Here is a 20,827-nt window from a genome sequence, read left to right as displayed (position 1 = left end):
GCTTCCCGCCAAACAGCTGATTTGTGGGAAGCCGTGGAGAGGGCAGAGAAGCAGAGTGGGGCAATGCGTTCAGCAGAGGAAGTGGAACAGAGGTGAGGTGATCTGGAGCCGGGCGCGGGGTGGGGAACTGCCGGTGAGTGCTCTGCACCCATCAAATTTTCCCCGTGGGTGCTCCAGCCCCGGAGCACCAAGGGAGTCGGCGCCTAAGGCACCACTTTTGATGTGATCAGTGGGGGAACGGGTGCTTCCTGGGAGCTGCCCCAGGTAAGCATTGCCGGGACTCCCCACCTCGCCCCCCGGCAGGTGCCTCTAGCTCTTAGGGGTGGGGTGGGCACCCACTATGGTGGCCCACGAGACCCTCCTGCCCAGTTCTGGGGGCAGTCAGGGGACAGGGGAGGGGGGTGGATAGGGCAGGGGTCCGGGGGGGGCCTCAAAGAATGCAGTGGAGTTGGATGGGGCAGGAGTCCCAGGGGACGGAGGTGAGCAATGATCCCCTCGTGGGGTGAGGAGGGAACCCATTGTTAAGATTTTGGCAGCTCATCACTGACTATCATGGTTGGAAGGGACCTCAGGAGGTCATCTTGTCCAACCCCCTGCTCAAAGCAGGACCAATCCCCAACTAAATCATCCCAGCCAGGTCTTTATCAAGCCTGACCTTAAAAACCTCAAAGGAAGGAGATTCCACCACCTCCCTAGGTAATGCATTCCAGTGCTTCACCACCCTCCTAGTGAAAAGGTTTTTCCTAATGTCCAACCTAAATCTCCCCACTGCAATGCAAGACCATTACTCCTTGTTCTGTCATCTGCTAGCACTGAGAACAGTCTAGATCCATCCTCTTTGGAACCCCCTTTCAGGTAGTTGAAAGCAGCTATCAAATCCCCCCTCACTCTTCTCTTCTGCAGACTAAACAATCCCAGTTCCCTCAGCCTCGCCTCATAAGTCATGTGTTCCAGTCCCCTAATCATTTTTGTTGCCCTCCGCTGGATGCTTTCCAGTTTTTCCACATCCTTCTTGTAGTGTTGGGCCCAAAACTGGACACAGTACTCCAGATAAGGCCTCACCAATGTCAAATAGAGGGGAACGATCACGTCCCTCAATCTGCTGGCAATGCCCCTACTTATACAGACCAAAATGCCATTAGCCTTCTTGGCAACAAGGGCACACTGTAGACTCATATCCAGCTTCTCATCCACTGTAACCCCTCGGTCCTTTTCTGCAGAACTGCTGCCTCGCCATTTGGTCCCTAGTCTGTAACAATGCATGGGATTCTTCCGTCCTAAGTGCAGGACTCCGCACTTGTCTTTGTTGAACCTCATCAGAGGTGATAAGTGAAGTATCACAAGCTGAGTACTTAATTTTCAGAGCAGATCTCAATGGACATGTGGGAGAACACAGTCAGGGGTATGCCAGGAATGATGAGGCTTTGGAACCAAGAATGAAGTTAGTTAGGATATCTTAGAGTTAGCCAGAGTCCATGGCCTGATTGTTGCTAATACACACTTTGTAAAGAGGAAGGAGCACTTAATTACATACATGTGGTGGTGCTAATAGGTCCCAGATTGAATACTTCCTGACAAGAGGAAGAAATCTGTGAAAGAGTGTAAAATGCACCGAGAGAGCAGAGTGCAGAGCAATATAGATTCCTTGGAATAGATTTCTGGGTAAAAAGGCTCGACTGGCCGGGGCGGGGAGAGGGGCGGGACACAAAAAGAAATTGTGGAACAAAGGATAAAGTGGTAGAAGCTCACAAATAGAGCAGTTAGTCTGAGGTTTGAGGGTGAGGGTCTATGGAGATTGAACAATGCCCAAACCGACCTCAATGACAGCAATGAAGCTTGCGGGGAAATATCCAAACATGTTACAGAAAGTGCAAAAGCTGTCTGCAGCCAAGTGGACAGAGGGAAATTTCCTGGCAAAGAGGCATGGTGGTGGCCGAAAGATGTGCAGGGGGCAGTAAAGAAAAAAGGATTAAATGATGGCAGAAAGAAAGAACGGTGGTGTGAAGGGGTGCTGCCCATGGATCAGGTGCTGCCCAGGGATCAGGTGAGGGAATGGCAGGCATTTTTCTGTCTTGGCACCCCCTGTTGATAGCCATCCCTGCCTTGCAGCAGTCTACCCCTTTCTGTGACTCAGCCATCCTGCTGGGCCACAAGTTGTGTCCATGCTTTCCAAGATATATAGAGTCCAACAAAGGGTAGTTTCATTGACTGGCAACAGGCTTCAAGCCTCAGCTAGGCAAAGAACAAGAGTAGGGACTCTCCAGGATATGGGGTCACACTAGTTCTGAATATCTGGTGCCAGGGATAGGCTTTTCACTTCCAACCCTGATAGGGAGTGTGTAGGGGGTCCTGGGTCTTCCCTCTTCACCACATTCTGATGCAAGACCCAGAGGTAGGCAGTTAAGTCCTGCACCCTGGCGTGCTATGTAGTTGCTTCCCCGGATCACTTCCTACTGGCCTTGCCATGCAAGAGTGAACAGCAAAGATATGTCAACAAATAAATAAACAAATAAGTCTCCAACCTTGCAAATGTCTTGCAGAGTCCTTTTCCCTCAGCAGGTCTGGTAGACCATCTACAATCAGGGGCCCTGGCAACTGGGTCTCCCATAATGCTCCTTTTGCAGACCTTCAGATCATAGGTCTGCTCACCTCCACTGGACGCTTGCAAGTGAGCTGCTCAGCCTGTACATGCATTGCAAGTGTGGTGGAGCAGAGCTGTCTTGGCCCGGAACAGCTCCTTAACTCCAGTCTGGAGTTTGTACACTCCACCACAGGTGAAATGTCGTGAGGAATATAAGTTGGTATAGAAAAGAAAACAGCAAAAAAAGTGTTTGCAGACGCTAAGGGCCAGGTGCTTTTAGAGCCTTATATTCACAACTACTTACAAAAGAAGGAGAAAAAGAAAAATTCAAATTAGCACCAAGAACTTGGGAGCTGTGAAGAGCTTCAGAATGAAAATAGAGGAGTACTGGTGGAAGATGGCCAAGTCATTAAGAGGTGGGCAAAGTTTTATGAGAAATTGCTCAGTGAAGAAAATTTGAGGAAACCATTGAGGAAAGCCTGTGGAAGCAACAGCCTCACAAGACCTATCACCATGGTGGAGACACAAACAGCGCTGAAGTTGCTGGAACATGGGAAGGCCAGTGCAACTGGACAGTGTACCATTGGAGGCATTTAAAGCATTGGATCATGAGGGAGTGGTGGTGATAAACGTCTTCCACTTAATTCTCTATATTAGAAAAATGCCAGACAAATGGAGGAAGAGCACATTGGTCCCTATCTTTAAGCTATAAAGGGGATGTGCAAGAATGTAGTAACAACTGACTCATCAAGTTAATGAGTCACATGATTAAATGGATGAAAAGAATTACTGAGAAAAGACTCCACGAGGAACTGGAGCATCAAGTAACCAACAACCAAATCGGGTTTATGCCAGGAAGGTCAACATCGAATGCAGCGTTTGCAGCCCAAATATTGCAGGAGAAATATAGGGAGAAATGCAAAGAATTGGATTTAGAGTTTGTGGACTTAAAGATGATTTATGACTGAGTTCCTAGAAAACTGATAATGGTGGTGCCTGCGGTCACACAATCTGCCGGTGACAGATGTTCAGACTTTAGCACAATAGTAGTGAGAAGCACTGCGGCTATAGTGAGTCATTCACTGTGACAGTATGTCTGCACCAAGGATCAGCTTTAAGCCCATTCCTATTTGTGAACGTAATGGACACCTTGACACAAAGGATCAGGAGAGAGGCTCTATGAAGCAGGTTTTCCACCATGGACGTTATGTTGTCCCACACAGATAAATATGAACTGGAAAGGTCATCTAGTACAATGGAGGGCTGCATAAGGAAAAAATGGTTTATAAGTCAGTTGACAAAAGACAGAATAGATGCAATGCTTCACTGAGAGGGACAACGAGAAGCCAGTAAAACTATATGATATCGAGTTAAAGTATGTGCAACAATTCAGATACCTAGGTTCAGTGTTGAGCCTTGATGGGAATACGGATGCAGATATTAGGAGACACATGAAGAGCACTTGGAGGGAGTTAGCATATTCTGGCAGAGGATTTCTGACAAATAAACTAAAAAGCAAAGCATATAAGACTATGATGAGGCCAGCTCTGACATATGGGCCAAAGAACTAGATAGTGAAGAAGAGAGAAGAACAACTACTTCATGCCGTTGAAATGAGAATGCTCAGGTGGATGCTGGGTAAGAACATATTTGATAGGCTATGCAATGAGACAGTACAACTGCAGGTAGACACCATCACACAAAAGGTGAGGGAGCATCGACTGAGATAGCTGGGTCTTTGGGACAACAAGATGCGGGATATACGGCCAGATTGTCCCATGATTACTAGCTCTTGTACTATGACCATGAGGAAGTCTCAGAAAAAGGAGGGTGGAGACACTGAAGGAGGATATGAAGAAGGGTGGTGTCAGCTGGGAAGACGCACTTGACAAGAACACTTTGAGATGAAGAAAAAGAGTTGCTGACACCAATTGATGGGATCAGGCAAACACAAAGAAGAAGGAGGAGGTAGTCTTCATTTTAAATCTGACACGCTTTTATTGTTCAAACAACTATTTGGCTCTGAAAGCAGCCTTTTGCTTTAACAAATCTTTGAAGCAAGAACGAAAAATGTTTGGGCCCAATTCTTCTCTCAGTTACACAATGGAGAGCAGAATTCAGATTGACTGCACCAGAGTTATTCTGTAGTTACCCTGAATCAATGTCAGTATAACTGACAGCAGATTTTGACTCTGATTTTATGTGATAAGACCCAAAAGCTATGAAAGAAGAAAGCAACTGTTTGAATGCACATTTTAATTATTGGAAGTTCTGACATTTAAACATACTTGGCAGTAGTTTTGATAGCTCTCTGCAATATTTTTTACTAGTTTTGCATGCTACTGTGGGTAAAGGCCAAAATCTGCCTTTACTACATCCTGTGCAACTTCTTCAACATCAAAAATGAGAGATGGAGAATATTGTAGTCTGGAGAAAAAGAAAACATACTTCCGATCTTGGAATCATCTCACCAGCCTTACCTGCACATCTACATCTGTTGGTGGATTCTTTGTTTTATTACATTTTACCATGTATAGCTCACATTAATAGATACGCCAGCAATCTATTAGAAATAATAATACAATAACCTTTTACTTGCCAATTTTATTAGCGAACAGATCACGCTTTAGCCTTCAGCCCCAGAGGCTTTTAAACGTTTATTCTAGTTGGAAATTCTGACAGTCAGGCTTTTTCTGAAAAGGGATCACTTTATTGTACTGAAAGATTTAAGTTTTAAACAATTTAAGTACTCTGTGTTTTCCCTGTCAGAACACGTGGTGGCATGTTGGCAGTGCTGTGAGTTATGACTGTGTTTAATAATACCATTGACATCCAACTCCAGCTGTCTGGGAATCAAATTGAAGAAAGCACGGTTAGATATTTTTACGATGTATGATGCATAACCCACAACACACCAGGCCGATAAGAGGGCTATGGATGGCATCCAGCAAAAACTGTTTTTACAGCTATTTCAGAACTTCAGCTGTCATCCAGGTTTTTCACATTCTATTTTCTTTTGATCACATAAAAGCAGCATTCCTGTAGGCAGAGCTCTGCGTGTTCTATTCCATTCTGCAGCTAATAGCCAGGAAATAAAATTGAGAATGTAAATGAATAATTCTCCCCAGTTATGATGCTTGCCCTGGCTTGAACTCATCTGTCAGCAGTAAACATGGGGGGAAACGTTGCAGTCCTTATAGGAAATCAGTGAGGCCTTATGCACTAGCAAATCATGACAGCTCCACGTTCATGATGCACAGTAAAAGTGAATGAGAAGGTAGATGGCAGCTTTGGGCCGGAGAATTAAACTGGGATTCAGAGTTCAAAGTAAGCTATCCCAAAAACATTTTCCCCAGAAATAGCAATTGTAGAAATATCACCAGAAGCCAGGAGTTTCCCAGCACTAACAATGTTTCTTTGAAACTGGCTTGCAATTTTCAAATTCTGGGTGCATTGCTGGCTCACCTGAGATGAGGCTGAAAATGAAAATTGCTCTCCCACTTCAGTTTCCTTGTAGACACCACAGAATAGCAGAGGAAGTAAATTATAACAGTTTTCAAGTACATAAAAAGTTGTTACAAGGAGGAGGGAGAAAAATTGTTCTTCTTAACCACTGAGGATAGGACAAGAGGCAATGAGCTTAAATTGCAGCAGGGGAGGTTTAGGTTGGACATTAGAAAAAACTTCCTAACTGTCCGAGTGGTTAAACACTGGAATAAATAGCCTAGGGAGATTGTGGAATCTCCATCATTGGGGATTTTTAAGAGTAGATGAGACAAACACCTGTCAGGGATGGTCTAGATAATACTTAGTCCTGCCATGGGTGCCGGGGACTGGACTAGACGACCTCTCAAGGTCCCTTCCAGTCCTATGATTCTATGATTTGCCTATTCAGTCTCTATGACTCACTAAATTTTCTCTAGATGCTCCTCAGCCAGTTTTATCCCACACTAATTTTACACTCTTGTGAGAGTGTTCTTGGCTAATATTGGTCCTGTTTCTACAGTTCCACTGAAGTCAATGGAGTTACGTTGGTTTAAAATTAGTGTGAGATCAGAATTAGACCTATTGTAAGCACTCTATCTGCCCAAGGTGCAGAATGGGAACAACTCTTCTATAGTAACATTTACAGGAGACCAATTAGAACCACTAATGCAAACAAACAATTACATGAAGAAATCATAACACAATCTAAAATACCTAAATCATATCCATAGACATTAGATACAGCTATATTAAAATTGATCTTCAGTTTGCAGGACGTGTTACACAAGATGAGAACTCCACTGAGAGACCAGTTAGTCCCCAGTCAGTCCCAATCTGTGGAAAGTCTGCAAAATGACAAGATGTCTTTCTGAAAGAAAAGTTCAACCCCAAGTTATTGATCTCGATGCAGGAATAACTTATCACCTTTGTTAATCAGAAGGTCAGACTAAGTTGTCAGAATTGTCCATCTTCTGGCCTTAAAATCTGTGAATCATCACACTGCTTTTTGCTTCACCTCCACCAGTCACAATTCATCAGCAGTTTCCTAATTCCTTTCATTTCCTCAATGTCATCAAGGGAAAATGCAGCACTTAATGACATAATGGCAACCCCCCTTTAGAACACTAATCCCACTTAGACAGCAAGAAAAAGAAAAATGATCCACAAATTCCCCAACGATTGAAACTTGGAATGAGCGTGCAGCTGAAAGGATTCACCATAGCTTTGCCTCCTCCCTTTCTCCAGGGTGTAATGAAACTTCCTCAGCTTTGACCATAACTCCTCCCCCAGATGCCGTTATGGAACTGTGGCCGTACTAGAGCATAGGATTCCCCTGGCGAGGAATACTGAGAACAGTCCATGTCCCTGTTAGTTACCGATGTGTTAAGCCAATTCTGCTCTTTCTCCTCAAGCAATTCACTAACGTAGTGCCCATCACACAAACCCACCTTTCTATCTGAGCTCCTTTCACTGCGTTAGTTTGAAAATAAAAGGAGAAAAGAACAATCACATATGCCATTTCAGTTATTTTTAAATGAGGTGAATACCCTCGTATTTACTCAAGAAAACCTATGCACTCTTACCACAATGTTCAAATTTGGGGCCACATCCCTCAGTCTGGACAAGTGCTTTGGTGCCTCACCACTGATGGATTCTGGGTATAGATTCATGCATATCTCTGCGAAGATCAATCCAGTGACCACTGTTATCTCACCTCCTCTCTGCGGCTCAAGTAGGGAGTCTGATATGGGTCAAGGGACTTAACGGAGTTGCCTCTATGCTGAATTGAAATTTACACCGGGGGACCTGAGCAACACTCAATGGCACCAGGATCAGGAGAGTAGAAAGGCAAGTATGGTGTTGCTCAATGCAGCACACTTCTTGCTGATGCACATTGATTTATCTTAGTCAACTAATATGCTGTCTGGCCACCCTACACATAGTCTCCATTCTTTCCAGAATAGTCAGTTGTCTGGCTGATGGGAAGGATGTGGGGCATCAGAAGGAAATAGAGTGAGAAAACGGTGAGGGGGCGGGGTGCCACAGGGTGATGGGTCCCTTTAAAGGGAGATGCAGCCAGCCACATCTGTGCCACAATTAATTAGCTGCTTCCCAGCCTGACAGTGTGGGGCTAAGGTGCATCAGGTGACAGTTAATGGACACTTGAGCCTTTTAAAAAGGGCTGCGTGGAAGGCTCTGAGTCAGGGTCTCAAAGAGGCTGGGTAGTCTGGGGAATCAGACACAGGTAGAGTGCCCAATCCCAGAACCAGAAAGTCTCTCACAGATAGTCGAGAAAGGGGCTGGGAACAGGTCCCAGAAGGCAGCTTTTTCATTTGATGGGACTCTTTAGTTGGACTTCTTGCACCCTGGAAGGGCTCAGGTTTGTGTGTGACTTGACCAGATGATTAAACCATATCTCCAGCCCCAACCAGTGTATGGAGAGCTGAGGAGACCCACCTTGGGGAAAGAAACTGAGGCAGGGAGTGGCAGCAGTCCCACACTCAGCCAGCAGATGGGGCTACAGAGCAGGCAGGGAGACAAAGAATAGGGTCAGGAGAGCAATCCAAGACTATTCACAATCATGGACCCTTCTCTAAGCAGCACAGATTGTCCATCCCTAATGTGTCAGTTTTAGCTAAGCAGAACTATAAGTGTTACAAATTCCATTAGCCTAGAAGGAGGCAGCATGTTATGTCCTTATACTTGGGGCATGTATTTGGGAAAAATACAGAGCCAATGGCAGAAAGTGTCTCATTCTTGGTCTCTTTGAAATAAATACATGTGATAAGTCTTCATACATTCATACACCAACAGCCCAGTCATGCTCATCAAGCTTGAAATAGCACCTGTCCGCCAAATCAAATATTTCATTTGAAAAGCAACTTTCCCTTTTTCAAAGGCACTAGGAGAAGTTCTGGTGAAGACCAGAACTTCCATAGCTAAGACTGAGGGTTTCATTCATTATTCAAGTCACCTGCCATATTTGGTAAAAACCCTTATTGCTTTATTCCCTTGGTCTATCTACCAAGGGAATAAAGTGGTAATGAAATAGGGACTTTGAGTCTTAAGTAATTGGCTCAGCCATGCCAAGTGTAAGTATACACTTTGGTTTCAAGTACATTTCATCATTTGTATTTGGTGAGAGCTGCTTGCCACCCTGGGAATATTCAGGTGGCAGCACTGCAGAAAAACGCTGCAATTTTTCTTTAAAGCTCCTCCCGTATCAGAATAAATCTTGCCAACGTGTTGTACAAAGCGATTTCACTGCCTCCAATAGGCTAGCTCCTAACAAGGTCATTAGTGTCCTGCAACTTCTCCTTCAAGAACAAGGTGCTCTCAAGTCATTCGATGTCAGGGTGCAAAATCAGAATTGATCTTTCTCCTCCATGAATTCTGTGTTTTCACTTTCCTCGGTGCTGTGGTTATGACAGCATAAGAGGGTAGCATGGGGTTTTCAAAAGTGCTCAGCATTGCTCTGATATTAGTCCCTATTAAGTCAATGGGAAATTTACCTTTGGCTTCACGGAGAGCAGCATTAGGGCAACTCTGAGTGCTTTTGAAATCCCACGCTCAAAGCCTTGTCATACATACATACATACATACAGGCTTTAAAAGGCTCATGTGGTTGCTGTAGTGTTTTACTGTAATGAGAAAATAAGAAGGTCTATGGTGATTTAAAATGACAGCTGTTTTTCTGTATAATAATACTTCATGTTTCCATAGCTCCTTTCATCAGATGAGTTCAAACTGCTTCATAAGCACCAGTGGAGTCTCACAAACGCCCGCCTGAGGTAGCTAAGCATTATTATATCCATTTTATACTTAAGGAAATGGAGGCACAGACGAGGAAGGGGACCTTTCCAAGTCATGTAGCCAAGTTGGTGGTTCAGTTAGGACCAGAATGCAGGAGTCCTGAACCCCTGTCCATTGCTCTAGCCACTGTAGGCTACACTCCTACAAAATAACTTGTGATTATATGAAACACATGAACAGTACAGGGAGATACAGAACACTGGCTGGCTTTGCTTTGCAGCTTCTCTGTTTTAGCAAAGCAAATGTGTATTGCTTATACACTGGACACATTTATGCTTTCTCCTTTAGGTAACTATTTAGTAATTATTGAACTATAAGTTACATATTTGAATCTTGAGGCTGGGGAGTTACCAGGTTGGCTTAAATGACTATTTGCTTTTCCCTCTCTACTTTTTGTTTATACAATACCCTGAGGCAACATGACAGGCAGACAGAGTCAATACTTCTCTTCTTGAGTGGTGTGTGCAGCAGCCAAGCTGGTATATACCTGTAAGCAGTGTCAGGATGAGCTCCACCCTGACATCTGGTGGTGAGGTGTGGCAAGTTGTGGAAAAGAACTTCAGGGGCCGATCTCATTTGCATAGGCACACCCACCACGCCTAGAATGAGACCATAGCTGCCCAAATGGTCACTTTGGCTGCTGTGGGATCCCCAGTGTCTCTGTTATTGGGGCAGGAAGAATAAATTGTTATTACCCTGATTATGGGAACTATGCTTGGAACTGTACGTGGCCTTTTGTTATGATGGAGGGATTCACCATCAACTAAGTAGCACTCGCTAGGCAAGGGTCATGGGTTCCAAAACTGTGTGAAGGGAGAGAGGCTGGGGACAAGTATTAACACTTGGTGGCATGGGCCCCTTGGTGAGGGCCTTGCATGCTAATTGCACTTCCTCCTCTCTCCACTGTGGAATATCAGAGCTAATTTTGATTTCATTAGAAGTCTAGTTATAGGCTGCTGAGCTCATTTTGGGCTGACAGTGCACCAGCACTGGGGCTCCCCTACTACAAGCTGAATTCACCTAAGAGCTGAAATCACTGAGTGTTGTGTTAAGTAGTGGGGGAGCCTGAAGCTATATTGTGGAGTGGTTGGTGGGCTGGCTGGAGTGCCTTGCGGACCGGCTGGTGGAGCAGTTTGTGGATGGCAGGAGCTGCTTGTGGAGCTGAGCGAAGGAGTTCGTGGGGCGGCTGGCAGAGCGGAGCGCAGCTGAGCGAAGGAGTTCGTGGGGCGGCTGGTGGAGCGGAGCGCTGCTATGGAGCTATGGGGCGGTCAGCTTCAGATCATGTAAGGTGCCTCTTACCCCCATCCCATTTCCACCCAGGTTGGGAGGTAAAGCTCCGCAGATAAACTTTCGAACTCTGGGGCTGCCCTGACCAGGGACAGAGACTTTTGGGGCATTGGACTTTTGGGACTATGGGTGATTTGGGGTTGCTGGACTCAAGAACCAAAGGGAAAAGGGCATGCCCCAATTTGCTTGGGGTGGGTTTTTTTTGCTCATGGGTTGTGTTATGAATCCTGTTGGTGGTGTTTCCCAAACATAATGCCACATTGTTTCTCTCTGTTATTAAAAGGCTTTTGCTACACTCAGACTAGGTGCTTGCGAGAGGGGAAGTATTGCCTCTTGGAGGCGCCCAGCGGGGGGTGGTATATATTTATCCCAGGTCACTGGGTGGGGGCTCGAGCCGGTTTGCATTGTGTTATTGGAATGGATCCCCTAGATATTGAACCCGGCCCTTGTTGCTGCCAACTCTGACGGGCAGAAGGGTTACATACCTTTACCTTGCTCTTCAAAAAGAAATGAAGGAACTAGAAGGTTGTTTCATTCACTAGCTCTTCAGTAGTTGGGATGAATTATACTATAGTACTGTATGTGTCCAATGCATTTCTAAACAATAGCTATCCCAGAAAGGTACTGTATGCAGTCTACTGTGACACCAGACAAAATACATCACCAACTACTTTTGACAGGAAGTACAAAATAAAAAGATCTGCTTCTATTAGTGAATAAGGGCCCCTCCACAGTCTGGTCTTCAGTTAACATTTGGCCATTCATTTAGATTCTGAAGTGGGAGAACAGCTTTGAATTTTGTGTTACAGAAAAGCTTCCAAAAAAAGAAGAAAAAAAAGGAAATCCAAGCATTCTCTCTCTCACACACACACACACGGGAAATGGGGGAAATGCTCAATAGTGAATAAAGTAAGATGTGTAGTCTTTATTGGAGTCCCACGTACAAATTCAGGTGCTCAGATACCATGCTAACAGGCACAGTAGAACAAGTTGAATAAAAGGGAGGTTCTATGTTTTGTTGAAGATCCAAACAGATCTTTTCCAGTGGTCTCCCCTCCCACCCCCCAGAGAAAGAGGGGACAAGCACCTCTATCTTTCAGCCATTTGTCCACTGAAAAAATACAAGCATTCTACTTACCTACTTGTCTGAGAGCCCATATTGCCCCGTTACTGTAATATCTGGATGCCAATAGCTTCCAGGGCAAATCCTAGATGTGGAGGTTATTTTGTACTTAGTTAGACCAAGTCGCAGTGATTATTGGGTAAAGTCCCCGAGGCTGATAAATATTTAGAATTAGTAAAGTGGCTTCAAGAAGTTTTGCAAACTTGGTCCAAAACCTTCCCACATCACGTGCAAACACTTCTTATAGCCACCTTGCCGTTTTTTACAGTGTTATGTATTTATTGTATTAATCAGAGTTGTGTTTGTATAGAATTTTTAAGTATTCTGTACCTTGTTGGGAAATTTTGACCTTGTGTGATTAAATGAATTTAAACTTCCTCCCCATTAAAAAATTAAATAGCAGCATGAATTCACTCAACAGCACTCAGTATGAAGAAAGAATAAATTTCATTATCAGTCCACAGAAACTGCACTTCTAATATGATTATTCTGAGACCTCATAGACAATGTTGAAAACCACACACCACCATCATTTCAGTTAAAGTTCAACTTTCTCAAACTATTGTTCTTCCACTGTCTGTGTAGAAATAACAAGTCATAGATGCTCTTAAATGCTTGTTCATTTTATTTTCTCTGAAGTTCATTTTCCAAGCCATTGTTTAATTGGACAGCTACGTTCTATCCGGTTTTATTCATATGAAACAAGTCAATTAAACTGTATAACAGAGAAATGAGATTGGGTTTTGCAGAGGCTAAATACACTTACATGTCACTTGTGGAGATGTATGTGCCAACCGGACGTTAGTTATCAATTGGTGTCAAAGCTAGGGGGTATTTGGCCATATCACAAAGTTCCCAGAATAGTTTAAACTAACCAGACAGCGTGACCTAGATCTAAAGGTAGTTTCATAGTAGCTAGAACAGAGGAATCAAGATGGAATTCCTAAGTTTTATTCCCAGCTCTGCCGCTAACTTGCTGAGTTACCATGGAAAGGTCACAAACCTATCAGAGTATGTCTACACTACAACATAAGCCTATGCTTGAATCTGGGCTCAAACTTAACTCCCCTTGCTCTACACTGCAACTGCGCTAACCCAGGGTCTCATGACCCTGCAGGGATGGAGGGTCCAAGCTTGAGCTAAGCTGGGACTAAGGGTCTAAGTCCTATTGCTTTGTAGTGTAGACGCAGCCAGCTTTCAGAAGTATACCCTATTCCATGGGAAAACTTCCATGGTCCTCTCTATCCCAACAATCTGCAATCTACTCTGTTGAAAACCCCTTTGCAAACAGCAGCAGCTCAGGTCAGTATTAACCTATTCTCTTCTGATCACTGATCTGCAAGCACATGGTCAGTGAGCCTCCTGGGTTTGCAATGGAGAGAAAACTGATCAAGCCTTTGCAAAGTGAGCTGCTGCCTGATACTGCCTCCCCTGCCTGTTGTTTATACAATACCCTGAGGCAACATGACAGGCAGACAGAGTCAATACTTCTCTTCTTGAGTGGTGTGTGCAGCAGCCAAGCTGGTATATACCTTTACCTTGCTCTTCAAAAAGAAATGAAGGAACTAGAAGGTTGTTTCATTCACTAGCTCTTCAGTAGTTGGGATGAATTATACTATAGTACTGTATGTGTCCAATGCATTTCTAAACAATAGCTATCCCAGAAAGGTACTGTATGCAGTCTGCTGTGACACCAGACAAAATACATCACCAACTACTTTTGACAGGAAGTACAAAATAAAAAGATCTGCTTCTATTAGTGAATAAGGGCCCCTCCACAGTCTGGTCTTCAGTTAACATTTGGCCATTCATTTAGATTCTGAAGTGGGAGAACAGCTTTGAATTTTGTGTTACAGAAAAGCTTCCAAAAAAAGAAGAAAAAAAAAGGAAATCCAAGCATTCTCTCTCTCACACACACACACACACGGGAAATGGGGGAAATGCTCAATAGTGAATAAAGTAAGATGTGTAGTCTTTATTGGAGTCCCACGTACAAATTCAGGTGCTCAGATACCATGCTAACAGGCACAGTAGAACAAGTTGAATAAAAGGGAGGTTCTATGTTTTGTTGAAGATCCAGACAGATCTTTTCCAGTGGTCTCCCCTCCCACCCCCCAGAGAAAGAGGGGACAAGCACCTCTATCTTTCAGCCATTTGTCCACTGAAAAAATACAAGCATTCTACTTACCTACTTGTCTGAGAGCCCATATTGCCCCTCCACAGTCTGGTCTTCAGTTAACATTTGGCCATTCATTTAGATTCTGAAGTGGGAGAACAGCTTTGAATTTAGTAGTAAAGTTTTCCCACACTGCACCATGGTCTTACGGCTAGAGCAGCTAGGTGAAGGTGGGGGCACTAGGGACTCTGGGATATGGTTATTCTGACTTCTAACCCATGCTGTTATGTCCACACTACAGTGCATGGATCTGAAAGTCTTAACACGAGATTAAAATATCATGTAGATGCTCAAGCCCAGGGTTCCCTCACATGGGTCAGCTGGCTTGAGCCCCACGAACCCTGGGCTTACACTGCAGTGTAGACATACCCTCAGTCAACCCATTGTAAAGTCAGTGCAACAGTCTTTAACTACTCTCTCACAGGGTTGCTATGACACTCTGTCAATTGTTTTTAAAGCGCTTTGAGAGCTACTGCTGAAAGATGCAATATGAAGAGGTACATACAAACTAAAAGAGCTTCATGGAGATCTCAATCTTTCCTATTTACAAGCACTGCATTCACCCATGAACTGTTTAAAAACTGAAAACTATATATTGTACTGTGTCCAGGGAATAGCATCCTTTGTTATATTTGGTGTGGATAAGTCAACAGGCTGCAGACAGCACAACTCTCTAGTTATTTTTATTTGCAAGAAGCACACCGTGGAATTAAGTGTTATGCTAGTCCCTGTTATATGCAGTAATGTACACCACATACACAAAATTACAGCGTGGGATAGGGGAAGAACCAGTCTGAACAAGAGACAAAAGACTAAGTGGGCGGGGGGGGGAAAACCAACCAAGACATTTAAAATAAAACTTCTAAAGCCCCTTTGAATTGTAACATCTTGAGTAAAGAAAAGCCTGAATTATGTGAAAGCTGTCAGGGAGCCAACATCTGGCCAAGCTAAGATTGTTTTGTAAGCAGGCAGTTTTCACTCCACCTGCAGACCTGTGTCCAGCCGTGGAGAGAATAATGAAGCTGAAGATGTACATAGTCCCTGGCTGCCCGAAGGATACCCTGGGCTTCGAGTGAAAATTTTCTGTCATTTGATCTCCTAAAACAGCCAGCTGAGATGAGTTATGTTGCCCCTGCCAGGAACCTCGAAAGAATTGTTCAAACCATGTGCTCATTCCTGCTGAATTGGAAACAAATGCCATGGCTTCACTGGCAGGCTTTGAAATCAAATTCTCTCCAGCTCTTCCCAAAGTTCTTAGGAGGAAACAAAAAACGCTTTCCTGTGTCTGCCACTTGAGTCTCTGGAGAAACCGCCTTCCCCTCCATTGCAGTCTTGGGGGGTGGATGAAGAGGGATGGGGGCAATCTGTCATTCCAGAAAGCCACATCACAAACTTGTCCCATGTGTTAGCTATCTTCTGTTTGCTGCCATTAGGCCTTGCCATTGCCAGCACCAATGGGAGTCATTTAATTGGGTCCAGAGTGCTGCAGAATAACTAGGCCATTCAGGATGGCACAAAGCCAACTGCTGCTTCTCCCAGCTATTTTTAAAACGAGGAAAAAATCCCAGCCTTTGGCCATCCCCTGCTCTTGCTCACCTGTAAATCCCATAGCAGAGTTTAATACATTAGAGAAAATATATGCTTTATGAAACTATTTGTGCCGAATCGAGAGACTTTTTTTAAAAGGCAAAATTAGGATCAGTCTAACTCAACTCCAAAGGCCTAGAGTTTACTCTGGAAAGATGAAGCAACAGCAGTGGCAAATTAGGTTGAATGGCTCAAAATAAGGGAAGGATGCTGTGGTGTGTGTGGTTGTGAGTTTATATGCAACACATCAGCGCACAGCAGAGAAAGAAAAGGGTCTTGAAGGCCATACTCTTAGCAACCAGAGCAGTGTCTGGTATAATTTAAATTTTATTCCAGTCTTCATAAAAAGCCACAGTTGGTTCCTGTTAAGTCAACAACAGTTGAATCACTTCTCAGATATTTAACTTTAGTAGTATCCTTGATGACATCTCTGCATGTGTGCTCTATTTCTAAATGCCTGGCTGCCTTTCCCCCCACCCCCTTCCCCAAAAGAATCTTCTGCATATACAGAGATTTATAAATTTCACAGCTATATCACTGCAAATCTAAACACTCACCTGTTGAATAACTTACCCACCATATTAAAGACATATGCTCAATTTTCTTATTTGACTTCTAGTTTTCATTTCCTAGAAAGATGCTGCTAGAGATCCAAAACAAAGCTGTACAAACAGCAGTATAGCACACAACCTCTAGCTGGCATAAATATGCATATTCACTAATCTAATACAAACATAAAAGCAACAGATTTCATTTGGACTAAAAATGTATGACATCCCCCCCCCCAATCCGATTCTTTTTATCAGCTTTATTCCTTGATCCTGTACAAGTTCTACATCACCATATTAGGCGTACAAGATTTTATTTTGATAGTGCATTTTAACTAATCCATGCAAACCTCTTTTTTGTCATGCTCCCTGAATATTTACTGCAGAGACAAAAAAGAATGTCCTACTCAACACTAGGGTCTCTGGCAAGACTTTCAAAGAATTCTGTACAAGCCATGGGAAGAATTCCCTTTTAGGCAATAAACCTGAGCCCAGCAGAAATGTGCCACAGCATGGCGGGAGGCTGATGCTATGGCTACATTTATGGCAGCAGGTAGAGTGCATACTCCTACTAGTTGCATGTGCAGTGTATCAGTAGCAGAGTAGACTGTGTGAGGTGCTACTTAGACAAGTAAAAGCGTGCCAGAACCTTAGGGTTCATACCCTACATGGCTTTCTCCTTGCCCGAACACCCCCATCTAGCGTCCTGCTGCCAGAGCCTTTCCCCATTGCAGTGAAAGATTCTGGCAGTAGGGAAGCAGTGGAGAACAGGGTCTGCTAGATCCTCACTGCTGGAGACTGTCCCTGCTGCCTCTCCCCTGCCAGAGCCTCTCACTGTGGAGTGTAGCTACACCCACAGGCCCTGACTTTTCAAATGGCCAGGGATGCTCCACCCTGGCTCTGTCCCAGACCCCACCCCCACTCCACCCCTTCCCCCAAGGCCCTACCCCAGCCCCACCTCTTCCCAGCCAGTTCCCCCGAGCATGCCTTGTCTCTGCTCTTCCCCGCTCCCTCCCAGCATGCTGTGAAACGCCTGCCTCAAACAGCTAGGAGGCACAGATCTGTGAGGCTGCTGGCAGACAGCGGCGTATTATCACCTAGGCCAACAAGGCCTAGGGTGGCAAATTTTTAATAGCAGCATCAGTGACGCGCACCGCGATTCTACCAATCATAGCGCGTATTGAAGCCACCCATGACGGGGCGCTGCGATGCAACGCCATTTAGTAAAGAACATGCTCGTGACAATCCTAAGCATTAACAATATGACTGGAAGGAAGAAATTAAGCAGTTCTCAGTTTAAAAAAATGCTATACAAAAGAAAGGGAAAATGAAATAACAAAAATGCACAAAATGGATTCCTTTGTTGTATCAGTGCTGACAGTGAGACAGAAAAAATACTTGAAAGTACTAGTGAAGTAAAAAATATTGGTGTGGTAATTGAAAATATTGATGTGATTAAAGTACGTATTGAACCTAAGGAAGAAATTCCGGCTACGGTTAGTGTTGAAGAAAATGCTCCAAATACTAGCATATCAGAGACTACCGGGAATCATGTTGATCTAGATATCTTTGACAATACTGTAGAGATTTGTGAATCATGTCAATCAGACATTGAAATATCTACCATAAATGATGACCCGGCCCAATGGATATTGAATGATGCTACAATTGAGTATTTATCAATGCATGGTATTAAAATATTGATAGATTTTACTAACTCAAAAAAGACAATATACTGATAAAATGCGTGGTCTAACATCTTTTAAATGGTGAAGTAAAGCCACAGCAATATCTTGTATATTTGGAGAGCAAAAGGAGCCGAGTTTTTTGCCCCATGTTGATTATTTGGAGGGATCTCTAGTCCAGCAACGAGTGGATACCATGACTGGAAAAACATATCAGCTCAACTACGTGAACATGAAAATTCGACTGAACATAAAACATGTGTACTGACAATGGTGAAGAGAGGCGAGAGATCCGGACGAATTGATACGAATTTAAAATTTCAAATGGAAGAAATGGACATTATTTATTGGAGAAATGTGTTGAGAGGATTGTAGCAATGGTAAAGAAACTGTCAAGCAGAGGACTTGCATTAGACGTAAGGTGGAAAAATTTGGATCACCTTATAATGGCAGTTACACGATGGCCCTTGAGCTTGTTGTAGAATTCGATCCATTTCTAGCAAATCACATTGCACGTTACGGAAATGAAGGATGAGGTAACGTATCTTATATATGTAATGAATTTATAAAATTGATGGTGTCAAATATGATCTCAAATATTAAAGTAAAAGCAGCCAAATATTTTTCAATAAGTGTTGACTCAACTCCCGCCATCTCATGTTGATCAATTGGCTTTTATACTGATGATAGCATACCAGTAGAGTGGTTTCTTTGGTAAAAAAAGAAACAAATAAATACTGGCCACAAATTGGAACAGTTAGCTGACGCTGTACTTTCCACTTTGAATTGTTATGGATTAGATATCACAAACTGCCGTGGCCAGTCATACGACAATGCCACTAACATGTCTGGTGTATATAGCAGGTTGCAAGTGAGAATAAAGAATATAAATCCTTATGCTGTGTATGTGTCTTGCTCTGCTCATTCTTTAAATCTGGTTGGAGTATGGGCAGCAGAAAGTTGTCAAGAAGCATGTTCATTTTGCTCAGCTGTCCAACATCTTTATTTTTTTTTCTGCCTCTACTCACCAGTGGGAGATTTTATTATCTAATTTGAAGCCAGGCAGTAAAGTAATAAAAAGACTTTGAGACTCGATGGTCATTGAGTGGAAGCTTGTCATAATTTGAGTGAAAATTGGAATGCTATAATTAAAGCCTTAAATACAATAGAGGAAGATGCTACTGAGAAACCGGTAATGAAGCTGCCGTGAAAACTCCATTGACTTGAGACAGCTTTTATGGCTGTATTTTGGAGCTCACTCTTGGAAAGATTTCAGATAAACTAGCCAAAAACTGCAAAAATGTTTATATTGATTTACAGACAGTTGTAGAACTCACTAATAGGATACATTAACGCTATACGGAACTTGTTTGATATGTATGAAGAGACAGCAGAAGAAAAAATCTGAAATTGAAGACTATGAATTTGACTCAAGGTGAAAAAGAAAGCGTAAACTTCAATCTGAGACACGCAAAGTTGAAGTGGAAATGTGTGGTAGAGATAAATTTAAAGTAGATACCTTTTAACAATACTAGACCTTGTATGCTCCAAATTAAAAATGCAGAAGTAATGCGTATCAAGAAATTTATGGCAGATTTCAGTTTCTCTCTAACATTACCAATACTTCAATACAGGTCATGCTAAAAAATTACAGCTATGCTACCAAGGAGATTTAGAAGAATCATTCATGAATGAGTGTCTACATTTTTGATCATATTTGGAAGGTGTAGAAATTCCTGATAATGAAAAAAAGTCGATTTTAAGATATTGCAGCCGTCTTCGAAATTGAAACATTCAGTATATCCAAATATTGACATTGCCATCTGAATGTTCGTCTGCACACCTGCTACAGATTGTTCAGCGGAATGCTCATTTTTGGCATTAAAAAGGATGAAAAATTATTTGAGGGCTAATCTCAGTGAAGGAAAAGTAAACTCCCTTTCTCTCTGGACAATTGAAAAGGATCTAACAACTTCTCTGGATTATACAGAATGAATTAATAAGTTTGCTGCTCAAGGGTGTAGGTGTAAACAAATGTAATTACTACTACTCACTTTTATTGTATCTACATAAAATTTAAAAAAATTATACACACACACTGGACCCCCGCTTGAACATGGGCTTTTGGATCCATGTTCAGTCCCATACTATAAGTGAAATCGCGCTATACAGACGTGCGTTCAAGTGAGGGTCCTACTTGTTGTCATTTTCTTTATAATAAAACTTGTAAATGTTCAGTTATTTTAATGATATTAGATTCATTTTAGTTCAAATGAATTTGTAAAATACGGAACAAAGTTCATGTGCTGGGGGCACCAATTATTTCAGGGCCTAGGGGCGGCAAAATCATTAATCCGCCTCTGCCGGCAGTGGGAGGCACTGAGGGTTGGGCAGGAGCTGATGGGTGCGGAGCACCCACCGGCAGCCCCCCTACCATTTTTCCCCTTTGATGCTCTAGCCCTGAGCACCCATGTAGTTGGCACCTATGGCTACACACGCACAGCGTGGACACAGCCTGCTTTTCGTTGTGGTGTGTAGCTA

This window comes from Caretta caretta, chromosome 2, assembly GCF_965140235.1.
Source record: "Caretta caretta isolate rCarCar2 chromosome 2, rCarCar1.hap1, whole genome shotgun sequence".
In the NCBI taxonomy this organism is placed as follows: Eukaryota; Metazoa; Chordata; order Testudines; family Cheloniidae; genus Caretta; species Caretta caretta.
This window is presented reverse-complemented; position numbering follows the sequence as displayed.